Raw genomic sequence first — 14,114 nt, 5'->3', positions numbered from 1 at the left:
CCCTTGTGCAGGGAAGCGCTGACCCCAACATCCCTAAGAACACCGGTAGTGGTAATAGTGGGGGATATCTAGTGGCTGGCACTGAACAGGAAACAGAAAGAATATAGGCTAGGGGTCGAATTCGGGGGTTCATCCCAAGAATGATGAGTATGTGCATGGGGGTGGCTGAGTGATTCATCCCAGGAAGTATGAGGAATACGGGCCGGGGGTACTGGTGATCCACGCCAAGCACGATCAGAAATTGGGCTTGTGGGGGGAGGTGTCGGTGGCCCCTGCCAAGAAGGATAAGGGGTGTGGGTTGGAGGAGGGGCTGGGTTGGTGGTGCATTCCGGAAAGGGTAAAGAGCTTGGGCTCTGGATGTGGCTTGGAGGTTCATTTGGAAATATGGGGCTTTTTTTCTGGAAGGACATGCAGGAAGCAGAGTACATTGTGCTGGGTGGGACAGCGGCTTGGAGGGCAGGTTTTGGATTCATTCTGATGGCTTCAAGTCCCAATCCTGTCACTTACCAGCTGAGCCTTCACAGATAATTTGCATAACCTCTAAGTATTTCCTCAGCTATACTGTGGTAGTTACAGTCCCCTACACTACGTCATCTTATGAGGACTAAAGCATTTGGGAGGGATGAGGGTGGCCTTGGCGTCATTCTGTTAGGGGTCTCCATCCCACCAAACAGTTCTCTTCCGATCCCCTATCTGCCACCCTCCCCGCTCTGCAGACGTCAGTGGTTTGAGATAACGCCGACTGCTTGGGAAAATGGGGCTCTTTTCTTCCATTTGAAATTTACTTTTATATTTTAAATATTCTCTGGAACACATCCACGGTCTGCTAGAGCTGAGAATTGCTGCCAAGGCTTTATTTATGAAGTATTAAACACTGAAAGAAATTCAGCATGCCTTGAAACTCCTTAGGGAATAATACAAATAGATGGCCTTAAAAACACACGCATGGAGCGATCGTATAACTCCGGTTTCTATCAAAGCAGAAAAAAATGTTGCTGATCCTTCCCTCACTAATGACCCCCATCTGGAAGACAACGCCCCACTGCTGAGGTGGCCCTGAGTCTAGCAAATGATTATTGACGGAGAGGGAGGAGGATTTCTGGAAACAGAAGGATGTCATATTCCATCCATCCAGAGAAGTCAGAGCTCAAATAAGGAGCAGAGTATGTCAGTACCGTGAAGCTTAAACGTAACAAGGGTATCCTGGTACAACAACCGGGACGTTGCAGTCACTCATTTTAAAAGAAAAACAAACTTACACTTCTGACTCCACTATTAATCAACTCCTCTTAATGAAGATAAGATGTTTTGTGCAACTGGTTTTATAACTGATTTTGATGAGTAACATCAAACAAGTCATTCAAGGAGCACTTGCTTTTACATCTTATTTCCTTGACCGTAACTGGTTTTTTTTTTTTTTTTTTCACATGTGGAGAGAGTAAGGGACAGATGATTTAAGGGGAAAAGGTCGGATGTAAAACCCAAGATTTTCCAGGTTTCCGAGATGTCAGCGACGGAACATTTGTACATGACTTTTGTCTCATATATAACGTGGTGTTATAGAGAGGCTCAACACTTGATGGATGAACTTTTAGAAGCCGAGGGACAGCCTCCCTCCATTTCTGAGTCCTGCCCCATCCACGTTGGAATAACTGTTGTTGTTCGGTCACAAAATTGTGTCTCTTTGTGACCCCGTGGACTGCAGCATGCCAGCCTCCTCTGTCCTTCACTATCTCCTGGAGTTTGCTCAACTTCATGTCCATTGAGCTAGTGACGCCATGCAACCATCTCATCCTCTGTCGCCCCCTTCTCCTTTTGCCCTCCATTTTCCCCAGCATTAGGGTCTTTTCCAATGAGTTCAAATAACAGTAAGAGAGAAATACTAGCAGTAGCAAGAGTGGAATGAGTGAGCAATGAATGAGTTTTCATGAGCGCGCGGCACTGTGCTAGGTGGTTATATAGCTTTTCTCATTGGAAATTATCTGACGCTCATTTGTCAGAAAGGAGGCTGGTGATCACAGAAATGATGATTTCCCTGGCATCTTAAAGGTAACAAATGGTCCACAGTCAGGTCTCCCTGTCCTCACGCCTTCACAGAGGGAAACCAACTGTGGGGTCTTTGATTGGGCTCAACATTAAAATGGCTTTGCCAATAAGTCCTGCTGTGACAATGTTCTGCTTGAGCCAAACAGACACCAAAGATATGAAATTTTGCTCTATTATTCTGACAGTGTAAAGAGGAGGCATCTCACTGTAAAGGGAAGGATTGAACTGGAGGTCAAAGGACTTGATTTTCATGAACAAAAAGGATCAGAACCAGGGGTCAGAAATGCCAAGAATTTGAAAAGAATTTTGAAAACTTGATGGCTACGGCAATTTTATTTTCTAAACTGCAGATCAGGACAGCTGGCCTGATGCCAATTAATGGGCAACCAGAGGGAGAGAGCACAGATTTGTGGCTAAGAGTGCAGCCTCTGGACATGGACTCACTGGTTTTGATCCTGGTTCTACCTCTTACTAGCTGTTCAACCTCCATCATATTACTGAAACTTGCTGAGCCTCAGTTTCTCTAGCTGTAAAACAGGCACAATAGCAAAACTCACTATATGCAAAGCCCACTAAACCATGTAACGGGTACTAAGTTCTGCTCTCAATAAATAATTAAGACATTCCTAACTAAGCAGACAGGGTTTCCCTGGTGGCTCTGTGGTAAAGTTGGGAAGATCCCCTGGAGAAGGAAATGGCAACCCACTCCAGTGTTCTTGCCTGGGAACTTTCATGAACAGAGGAGCCTGGCAGGCTACAGTCCACGGAGTTGCGAAAGACTCAGACACGACTTAGCAACTGAGCACTCGTGAACTAGGCAGACAGCTGAAACACGTAAATGTGTAGAGGACTTAAAAGCTGCAGAGGAAGCGGCTGCTTGATCTCTAACTTCAGGGGCTGCCAGGGTGGAGTGACCTACGGAGACAGAGTCCCTTTCCAGGTTACATGTAGAGGGAGGGGTACCCCTGCATGAGAGACGCAGGAAGAATGAGACAGGGTCGAGTCTCTGGGCCGAAAGCAAAGGCTCAGTCAGAGCTGTAGGTTGGGAAATTGCTCAGTCAGAAAAGCCACAGGGCGTGGGAGGAGGAGGGGCTGGGGAGAGCTGTGGAGCCAACTTTATTTCTATTCTGAGATACATAAGAAAAAATCTGGCCGCATTTTCATGCACTTAATCAACCACCGCATCTCTGAGTGTTCTATTTTTTTCCCCATTATTTTTTAATGATGAATCATTGGCAGGAAAGGATCAAATGAACACGTACCATTGATCATCAAAGGACCAAATAAAGCATCTAGTCAATTTCATGGTCAAGGACTTTCAAAGCAAGAGGTGGGGGAGGGAATTAAAGAAAGATGATGCTTCCGGCGTTTTGTGTTGTTTGAAAGATTTCTCAAAGGGCACCCATCTTGTGCTCTAGCAATGACTCCCTAAGTCCACGATCTATTTTATTCTTTCAATTTCCTTTAGTCTCCCCTCTAGACTTTACATCATTTGCAATGCTGGGGAAAAAGCAAAATTGATTTCAGGAAGGGAAACTGTGAAAAATGGTATGGGTTAGTCTCATCTCCTGCTGAGTTCATTTTATTAAACGAAGCAGAAAAAACACCAGAGCCTGGGAAGCTGAAATGGTCCCTTTTTCTTAGATTAGTTCTGGGCAGAGACGAGCAGCATTTACTGAATGCAGAATTCTGCATTTATGGACCCCTTTCATCCCCTCAACAAACCTTTACCTTAAGGGGGTCTGAGCCTGATTTTCTAAAGAGTTCAAGCAACTTGATCGAGTTCAAATAATAACTATTTGGTTAAGCTGAGATCAGACTCAAATCAACATAAGGGACAGAGAGTGCTGTAACCAGGGCTAGAACCAGGATGAGGCGAGATGTAAGGAGACTCTCAGAGGCTCAAGGCTGTATCTGAACCCAGGAGAAAGTAAGCATCTCCTTAACTTTTGCTCCCTGTGTGCTTCACAGCACCAACCCAGTCCATCCATCCACCCTGCTCACCCATCCACCCAGCTGTCAGCATTGATTGATGGTGGGGGGCGGGGAGGGCAAATGAGCCTCCTGTGAGCGGGACATTGCTGGGGGCTTTATGCACACAAAGGACCACCTACCCTCTTACACACCTTACCTGCAATGTACACCTGCTTGTGAAAAAGTGCAAGTTAGTAGCTCAGTTGTATCTGACTCTGTGTGACCCCGTGGACTGTAGCCCACCAGGCTCCTCCGTCCATGGGATTCTCCAGGCAAGAATCCTGGAATGGGTAGCCGTTCCCTTCTCCAGGGGAATCTTCCTGAACCGGGGGTTGAACCCGGGTCTCCTGCATTGTAGGTGGATTCTTTACCGTCTGAGCCACCTGGGGGGCATGCTTAGGTAGAAACAGTTGTATGCACCAGAATGCCTCTTCCAGCAAGATGGCCGTATATTTGTAAAGAAATCCTTTAATTAAAAGAAACAGGACAGAGAATGAGCTGGCCTTCTCCTTGGTCCAGAGCTTAGGTATTTGCTAAGACCAAGTCCAAAGGGAAAAAAAGAGATTACTCTGCCAGCCAGAGGGAAATGAATGTGATAGTCTGGGAGGCAGGCTGAGAGGAGATAGAAGAGGGATTGGGTGGCAGCTCAGAGACTGGGGGTTCTTGCCCCTTGATGTGACCCCTACCTCCATTGTCAAATGCTCCTGAATTGCCAGCACATTTACTAAGGTTCAAAATGTGTGTGTATGTGTGCAGTGGGGGCGGGGTGGCAGGTGTATTACGGGACTCAGTAAAGGTGCTGTGTTGGTGCCTGTGTGATCCCACGTGAAACAAAGACCCTGCCCATAGACACAGGGAAGACCACCAGATCCTAAGCCCCAGGAAATAGCAAATGTGGAAGGAAGAGTTTCAGGCTGAGTCAATACAGCTCTTCAAGGGGAAGTGGGGGCCCTTGACAGACATCTGAATTATGTAGAGATGGAGACAGTGAGGTTCAGAGAGGCTGAGTCAAGTGCTTGATACCCCAGAGCAAGTCGGAGGTGGGCTGCAGTCTCGGGCGTGCCTGTTTCACAGCTGCAGAGATGGGCATCACCACCCACGATGGGCAAAGGACAAGCGGGGCTGGGCCCCAAACCTGGAGGGGGACGGCAGGGCTGGCGGCGAGGGGCCAGCCTGACACACAAGCCCAGCGTGGGCCAGCGTGTGCCTGGGAAGCCCACAGCAGCTGCCCCTGGACAGCTTTCTCCACGGTCACTTTTTTTTTTTTTTCAGTGAAGACCGTGTATTTTCAGAAGCTGCGACCCCAACTTGGGTAGAATCTTCGGGCCAAAAGGGTGCCCTGGCCCATCTGCTTTGTTTTATACATCATGAAATCAAGCCCCGTGCCCGGGTGGGAGGTTGGCTTCTGAAAAGTTCCAAAGGGATTCTACAGAACAGAGAAGAAAAAGCCCAGCAAGTGAGGAAGTCTGCTTAACCTGATAAAATTAACCCCCCAGGGACAGGGATTTGAAGACCTGATTCCCGGCCCCTGGAGTCGTTCCTTTGGGTGGGTGCTCCTTTGGGTGGGTGCTCCTTTGGGGGGGTGCTCCTTCGGGTGGGTGCTCCTTTGGGGGAGTGCTCCTTCGGGTGGGTGCTCCTTTGGGGGAGTGCTCCTTCGGGTGGGTGCTCCTTTGGGTGGGTGCTCCTTTGGGTGGGTGCTCTTGGCTGCCCTGCAGGTCCCCAACTGCTGCTCCATACTGCTGCCTGAGAACCGCCCCCACAGCCCCCTGGCAGTGGAGCTGCCCTCTGGAAGCTGAAGACCTCGGGGTCTTCAGGCCCCGCCGTGGCGGAGGGCATGATGAGCTCGGGGAACTTTCCAAAGCCCCCCTCTGTGGCAGGACAGTGCTGCCTCTGAGAGGCCACTAGGGCTGGTGCGGGGTTCTCAAGGTGGAGTGCGTGTAGAGACTGCCCAAGATTCTGAATTGAATAGATCTGGGCGGGGCCCCTGAATCTGCATTACAAAGCTCCTGGAAATTCCCCCTTGAGTGGTTCACAGGCCACACCTGGAAGGGCACTGGCACAGGCCAGCTGGACGGGCTGGGGGCTGCGTGGCTGTGTGGCTGTGGGGAAGGGGCTGGTCCCCCTCTGTGCTCAGTGAAGCATCTCCTGCGGCTGCTGCTGCGTCTTCCTCCTCTTTTTCCTCCTCTCTCCCTCCTCTTCCTGTTCCTCTCCTTCTCCTCCTCCACCTTTATGATCCAACTGGAAGTCCAAAATTCATTAACAGAATTTCTACTACAAAACATAGAATAAAAGGCTGCTGATTGCGCTTAAGCTTCCTCTCTTATCACACAGGAAGTGTGTTAGGAAGTCGAATGAGACTTTAGGAAAAGTGCCCAATAGGGCCTGGCACACAGTAGGGAGGCACTTGGAAACACATAGACCCTTCTCTCTTTTGGCCCCTATTTGAGAGCTGAATCCTTTCCTGCTTCTCCCACCTATGACCCTTCCCTGCCAGCAAAGGCCACATCACTGCTCTTTCCATGGCGTCCCAGCCGTGATGAGCCGCCAGCAGCCGCCTGTCTTTTCATCCTAAGGAAAGAATTGCTTCCCCTTCTGAGGCCAAGGCGGAAGAACTTCACTTGCAGCCATCAGTAGGCAGTGCATTTCTAACAATGGTCCAGGCTCTCTTTATTCAGTTGAAACCTGTCTTAGCTCAGCTGCCTTGAAGGAACTGGCCTTGGTAATTACTGTAATTCTGTGGCTCTGAGTATCTGAGCTTGAAGACGATGCCTTTTAATCCCCAGACATTTTAAGAGCCGCATATATTTCACACACACACATACAGAGTTATTCTTTTTAGCAAATGCAATGTTCCACATGCTTGAATTTTCCAGGTAGTCACGACTTGTCTCAATAGATGCTAATCTGAAAACAGTTTCTCTAAAGTGTCCACAATTCCCTAATTGTTATTGATTTCATTAGGATTTGGCGGGGGCTGAGAAAAATGCATATGTCCAAAAGTCTCAAAGTGATCACATTAGGACAAAAGAGCGATATTAATAGAGAGATAAAATTAAGTCCGGGATCGGATGGGCAGGTAAAACACACAGAACAGGCCCTGTGCAGGCTTACAGGGCAGCCTACATCCAGGTCCCACCAGCACTGTAAGAGGGGGACACAACTCATCATAGGACTCGGGGGTCCCCCGATGACCGGCGCCAACCAGCCTCTTAAGAGAAACACAGTTCCATCTCCCGCTGGATGGTTTTCTCCCATATGTCCTCATAACTGGAAATCTCTAGAATGGATAAGTCCTTAACACCCCTAGGAGATACACAACGGAGTTTCTTCTTATTGCTATACCTCTGGCTACAAGATGGGAAAAATGTCAGCACAGCTGAGTAAAAGCAGCTCCACGAGGGCTTGGAGCAATAGGGTTTTGATTTATAACAGTGTTCTTGGGCTCTGACGTGCTCACCAGAAAACAGTAGAAAGACTGTGACCACTTGCTTCCCTCCCAGGTCCCATGACACACGTTATCACCTCTAAGAAGGAGCCTTTTTTTCTTCTAAGTTTTGGCCTCAGAATCCTTCCTAGCAGATTTTCAGGTAGCTACTGGCAACCTACTGACATTGGTATATGAGATAAAATTTATTGGTTACTGCTGGTCTAGAAGGATGGATATTTGTGTTACCTTCTGATAGATTCACTTTGTGTGTGTGTGTGTGTGTGTGTGTGTGTGTGTGTGTACACACATTATATTTATGTACATCCATCCTGGAGTGGGTTGCCATTTCCTTCTCCAGGGGATCTTCCCGACCCAGGGATCGAACCTGGGTTTCCTGCATTGGAGGCAGACGCTTTAACCTCTGAGCTACCAGGGAAGCCCATATATACACATATTATATAATACATAAACAGGCTTTCCAGGTGGCTCAGTGGGAAAGAATCTGCCTACCAAGTAGGAGATTCAAGTTTGATCCCTGGGCTGGGAAGATCCCCTGGAGAAGGAAATGGCAACCCACTCCAGCATTCTTGCCTGGAAAATCCCATGGACAGAGGAGCCTGGTAGGCTATAGTCCATGAGGTCGCAAAAGAGTTGGACACAACTTAGTAACTAAAGAACAACAACAATACCTAGCCAGACATATTAGATATACACACATAGTTAGACACTCGGTCTTCTGAGAAGCGAATTTGGATACATTTGGATACAGCATTCAGTCTTCTGAGAAGATACGACACAAGGTCATCATTGATTGTCAGGTAATGTCTTCAACTCTAATAAGTTAGTGGGGATTTTCCGAGCACTAATTAGGTACATGCAATTAGTGTAAATCACTCAGTCATGTCCGACTCTTTGCGACTCCATGGACTATAGCTCGCCAGGCTCCTCTATCCGTGGGATTCTTCAGGCAAGAATACTGGAGTGAGTCGCCATTCCTTTCTCCAGGGGACCTCCCTGACCCAGGGATCAAACCCAGGTCTCCTGCACTGCAGGCAGATGCTTTACCATCTGAGCCCCCAGGGAAGCTCTATGGAGTTACTTTGCTCTCCCTATAAACAGCGGCTGTGTTTGGGGGAGGGCTTTGGGCAGCTTTTTGGAGGTCTACTCTGCTCTTCCCTCCCCTGTTGCTGGGCTACTGGCTATTGCTCTGGACCTGGCTCCATCAGTTTCCTCTACCTTCTGAAACTTCGGATAGCGTAACAGACCCAGATGTGCAGCAGTAAGAACTGGGTGAAAAGTACACAGCCCCAGGAGCTGAGCTAGGCCTTGCCTGACTAGGCGGATGCTTTTGGCCCCTCTCTGGGGTCCCAACAGCAGTCACTTTGCCATCCCATCGGGACTTCTGGCTGCATTATTCAGAAACAGTTTGCTTCTGATAAATGACGTATATTGAGCCTGTCTTAATAGTTCCAGGTATTTCTTCTTTCTGAACTCCTGCCCTGCACACCTAAGAGCCAAGGAGATTTAGCTAGTAAGGGATATCTTATAATGCTTCTCCCTTTCCCTGTCACAGCGGCCTTTCCTCTTTCCTGCAGAGAGATTCACTTTAGCTCATGCTACCTAAGAGCCATCACTTGAAGAAATGGGATCTCAAAAGGCGGCTCAGACTCCCCCAGGAATCCTCACATAGCCCCACAGCCTGTTACCCAAATCCCAGCCCTGAGAAGCAGGGGATGGGGTGTTCTGGGGGCCACATATTTGCATCTCAAATTCATATTAAACCCTTTGCCTGGCAACACTGTTGCTGTTCCCATCCCAGCTCCAGACTCATATTTCTGTTAATTAGAGAGTGTTTTGTTTCCACTTATCAGCCCAGCATCCTTTCCAATCAAAACAGAATTCTGGTCTGGGTCTAACACCCATCACCGAGGGGCCTCATTGGGTTCACCAATCAGGAAGCACAAGCAGCTTTGTGTTTCTCTCTGGGTACCCAGGTTGTCAGCAAAGCATCTGGACACACACAGGCACACACACACATGCTCAGATAGAGCTCTGAGAGGGCTCTTCATTGGTGGCTGGTTGGTTTCAATGCTCCTTTCCTTCCCCATTGGCACAGCCTCTACTGTGAAAGAAGATACAGATGCCTGAGCATCGCTTATGTAGCCAAGGCTCTCTTAAATAAACAAGAATATATATATAGAGAGAGAGAGAAACACACATATTCCAAACATTTACTCGGACCCTGTCCTGGCCAAATATTCTGTTATGCATTCTGAACCCAGAAATGATTAAAGGAAGGTTCCCCCTCCAAGGAGCTCAAAATTGAAGGCAAAGTAGGAACTATGTTGACTGTGGTAAGAGGTAAGACAAAGTAAATCAGGGGTCCCAGAAACATGGTGGAAGAATGGTTGACTCTTGGGGAGTAAACAAGGAAGGCTCCCTGGAGGAGGTGATGTTTGGTTTGAGTCTGAAAGAATTCCTGGTAAAACAAGATTTTCTTTCTCTCCTTGTGCCCTTCCTCCCTACCCTCCTCATCCATGGTGTTTATGTGTGTGTGTGTGTGTGTGTGTGTGTGTGTGTGTGTGTGTGTGTGGTGTGAGGGGCTAGCCTCTGGGTAAGAGACTAGCAAGCAACAGGCGCCTTAGTAGAACAGTGACGTACTGAAGTTGTATTCTATGGCAGGCACCAACGTCAGTAAGGGGAAATGTGGGTGCTATTTTGTAGTGCACGCAAGGCAACATGCCTCTCTGGTTACACAGCAGGCTGAAGACTGGAGTGATATGCAGCAGTGCTACTCCAGGATGGAGCCAGGGCCCTGCAGGGTGTCAGGGGAGGAGAATGACCCAGGAGACGGTGGGGTGGACAGAAGATGAGGAAGCCCTGGAGCTCATACCTACTAAACCATCTCAGTTCAGTCACTCAGTCATGTTGTCCGACTCTTTGCGATCCCATGGACTGCAGCACGCCAGGCTTCCCTGTCCATCACTAACTCCTGGAGCTTGCTCAAACTGATGTCCTTCAAGTCAGTGATACCATCCAACCATTTCATCCTCTGTCGTCCCCTTCTCCTCCTGCCCTCAATCTTTGCCAGCATCAGGGTCTTTTCCAATGAGTCAGTTCTTCTCATGAGGTGGCCAAAGTATTGGAGCTTCAGCTTCAGCATCAGTTCTTTCAATGAATATTCAGGACTGATCTCCTTTAGGATGGACTGGTTTGATCTCCTTGCAGTCCGGGGGACTCTCAAGAGTCTTCTCCAGCACCACAGTTCAAAAGCATCAATTCTTCAGCACTCAGCCTTCCTTATGGTCTGACTCTCACATCCATACATGACTACTGGAAAAACCATAGCTTTGACTAGACCATTTACGGACCGCAAACTCAAGGTGCCTTGTTCGCTGTCCTGTGGGAGGCACGCTCATGGTCAGCTTGGGGGTAAGGGGGAGGATAGAGCACAGATACACTTCCTTCCCCTTTTAAGCCTGTATTTTCAGGGATGGAGCTGGATGTTGAGGAATAATTGGAAGAGGAGGCTTCCCATCCTCCCCACAGCTCTGGTTGCCCAAGTGCACCATGGGTAGCACCTAGACTCCCAGCATGCATCTGGCCCTGATGTTCTCAGGCTGGCGAGGGCAGATGGGGGGTCCAGGATCAGAGGCAGGGCGAGAGACGGCCAGTGAAAGCATCTGACGAAGGGAAAATGACAGGGGGGATGACAGCAGTGGCTGTAGGAGTGAAGAGAAAGTACTGGATTCAAGAGAAACGCAGAGGGAGAAGTGGACCAAACAGTGTTTGCACAGGTGTGTGCGGTGGCAGAGACATTTCTCCCATGGCCGCTTGTGTGGACGGTAGTACCATTAAGAGGGATGTAATGGGAAAAACATTTCCAAGCTTCTGGGACTCACTGCATCACCTTTTCCTGAACTCTGAGATGACACAGAATAAAACAGCTTGCTGGGCCAGCTGCTGTGGGGTCAGCGAGAGAACCTTCCAGCTTCTTCAGCCAATTAGCAAATTCCTCACTGCTTCCACTTTGCATTCCCATAACTTCCCTGTTCACATGCTTACTGGGCCGTGAAATTCTTCAGAGTGCGTCTTTGGATAGAAAAGATTTGGGCTTCTGTCTCTGCCCTTTATTTCCCTGCCTCATTGGGGGACAAATAACTGATCATTTCCTAGGATGATGGCAGGGGGCTGCCTAGGTTCTAGAGGGTCAAATCAGCCGATTTCTCCATTCCCAAGGCTCCCTTAAGTATGAAGATGGGGAGACTGGAAATTCAGAGTCCTTGCAGCCCGCAAGTCTCCCGCTGCAAGGCAGAGCAAGTCATATGCCTTCCTCGTCACTCCCTAGTGTACTTCTATAATAATAATGTCTCGTGTGTGCTCAATCGTGTCTGACTGTGCAACCCCATGGACTGCAGCCCACCAGGCTCCTCTGTCCGTGGGATTTCCCAGGCAAGAACACTGGAGTGGGTTGCTGTTTCCTCCTCCATAGGATCTTCCTGACCCAGGGATCAAACCCTCATCCCTTGTGTCTCCAATACTGGCAAGCAGATTCTTAACCATTGTGCCACCTGGGAAGCCCATTCCAAGAAATTCACTGGAACCAAAAAGCAAGGCAGCAGAGTAGAAAGACCTTCAGATTAGACGGAAAGGACCTGAATCCCCCTGCACGCCATCTCAGTCTTTTAGAGCCTCAGTTTTGTCCTGTCCAGCCTTGTAAACTGCCTATTAATAGAAACTACAAACAAAACATAAAGAAAATGTGGGTAAGTCTCTGAGCGGCACTGAAAATTGCCTTCTTTAATGCAATGATTTGAAGTTGAACAGGGGGGTCTTTGGGATTGCTTTGGGATGAATTTCACTATCTCTGTTAAATCTGGAATGGGATCCAGCCAAGTCCCTTTAGCAATTTTTATTACCCAATATTAAAGGTGATACAGTTAAAGGAAGTACTTTAATAAAAGGTAATATCACTGAAATTATAAAGCACAGATATGTCTTTCCCCTGTAACAGCTGTATCTTAACGCTCAAGATAGATCACTCCTCCCTTTTTCATCTTATTTGACTCTCCTCCCCTTCTGATTCTGCCTCCCATCTTAATACTTCTTAGCAGATGAGCCTAGATTTCCTCCAACCTCCTCCTTTATTTTCCTCTCATCCTCTTTCCAAGTTGGCCCTCAATTAATGAAGTGAGTCTTCCAAGATGACTCTGAGGATCAGGTTATTTTTCAGAGGCTTCGTTAGGCCAAGGAGATGATCACTCCTGAGTATCTCTTATCTAAATCCTTCAACTGCTGGTGGGTGAATAATAAACTGTGTTTCACTGGAGTAATACACAGAGACTCTTTTTTTTTAGTTTAATCAAAGCAGCATCTGTTAGAGCCACTGCTCGGCTGGCTATAACAGTGAGAATGACTAATGTCACCAGAGTGCCATCATCATGAATCAGAGGTCACTCTCCGCACAGGATGCCCACAGCAAAGTGGAGGGAAGGCTGGGGTCAGTTTGAACATATGCCTGCCTTAAAAGAAAAAAAAAAGGAACAAAATTCAGTATGTCCTACGAAGGATCCTCTTAGGCGTAGGTTTTACAAAAGGAAAACCTCTGCTATAGGGTCTTTTGCACACCTCATTCTTTCTTTGAAATTTTGACAGGTGATAACTATCAAAATGCCAGTTTATAAATCTCCCCTCACACGAGTTCTTTTCACTTATTTAAATCGCCTTATTCATGGACATTTGGGGCCCACACGACAAAAATATTATTTAGAGGAAACTCTTGCAGTATTTTTAAATCATTTTTAAAAAATTTAATTGGAGGATAATTGCTTTGCAATGTTGTGTTGGTTTCTGCCACACAACAGCGTGAATCAGCCACAAGTATACGTGCATGCGTGCGAAGTCGCTTCAGTTGTATCCAACTCTTTGCGAGTCCATGGAGTATAGCCTGCCAGGCTCCTCTGTCCATGGGATTCTCCAGGCAAGAATACTGGGGTGGGTTGCCATGCCCTCCTCTAGGGGATCTTCCAGACCCAGGGACTGAGCCCGCATTCCTTATGTCTCCTGCATTGACAGGCAAGTTCTTTATCCCTAGTGCAGCCTGGGAAACCTCCTCTATTTACATACGTATGCTTACTAGAAACATTACTGACATAAAATATGTATAGCCCCCAATTTTAAGTGATCATAAAATATGTCATGTACTCTTTATGAAATCTATAGAATGAATTGAACCCCATAGAATGCTCTCATTGATTTTTGCCCACCCATGGTGGCCCATCTGTAACCAACCTGTGGCCACAATTCAATCATGATTTGACAAACTGATTTTTGCCCTATAATCCAATTACTCACTACCCGATAGATTTGTTGTTGTTGATCCTGATATGTGATTGATCTCTGATCTGCTGCTGAACTGTTTCTTACCCGCCTATAAATCTGTACTCAATCCCCTGTACCCTCTTTCCTAGTCTGCCCTAGACGTGACACACTTTCAAAGTTTAACCCGCACTATTCACGTTTTCTCCATTCCTTTCCCAAGTTTGGACAGTCGACAAAATGATAAATGATAAATCAAGCCCTGATTTCTGTGGTGTAAATACTCCCAACCAGGCTGTGTTACAAGCTTCCCCAAGCGATGTCACTGCAGGCAAGTAGGGAGCAACAC

At 47.6% G+C, this 14,114-nt stretch overlaps 1 protein-coding gene and 1 non-coding gene across 2 annotated transcripts in view; both read right to left on the bottom strand.

The window, feature by feature from the left end:
• VAT1L (vesicle amine transport 1 like) overlaps positions 1–14,114 on the bottom strand; it is a 169,663-nt gene that overhangs the window by 38,299 nt on the left and 117,250 nt on the right. The window lies entirely within an intron of this gene.
• Positions 7,812–7,883, bottom strand: TRNAW-CCA (transfer RNA tryptophan (anticodon CCA)). The gene has a single exon. It is a non-coding gene; the product is annotated as a tRNA-Trp (tRNA).

This window comes from Ovis canadensis, chromosome 14 (assembly GCF_042477335.2).
Source record: "Ovis canadensis isolate MfBH-ARS-UI-01 breed Bighorn chromosome 14, ARS-UI_OviCan_v2, whole genome shotgun sequence".
Taxonomy (NCBI): Eukaryota; Metazoa; Chordata; class Mammalia; order Artiodactyla; family Bovidae; genus Ovis; species Ovis canadensis.
The sequence above is the reverse complement of the archived record's forward strand: the minus strand, read 5'-3'. Positions and strand labels throughout refer to the sequence as shown.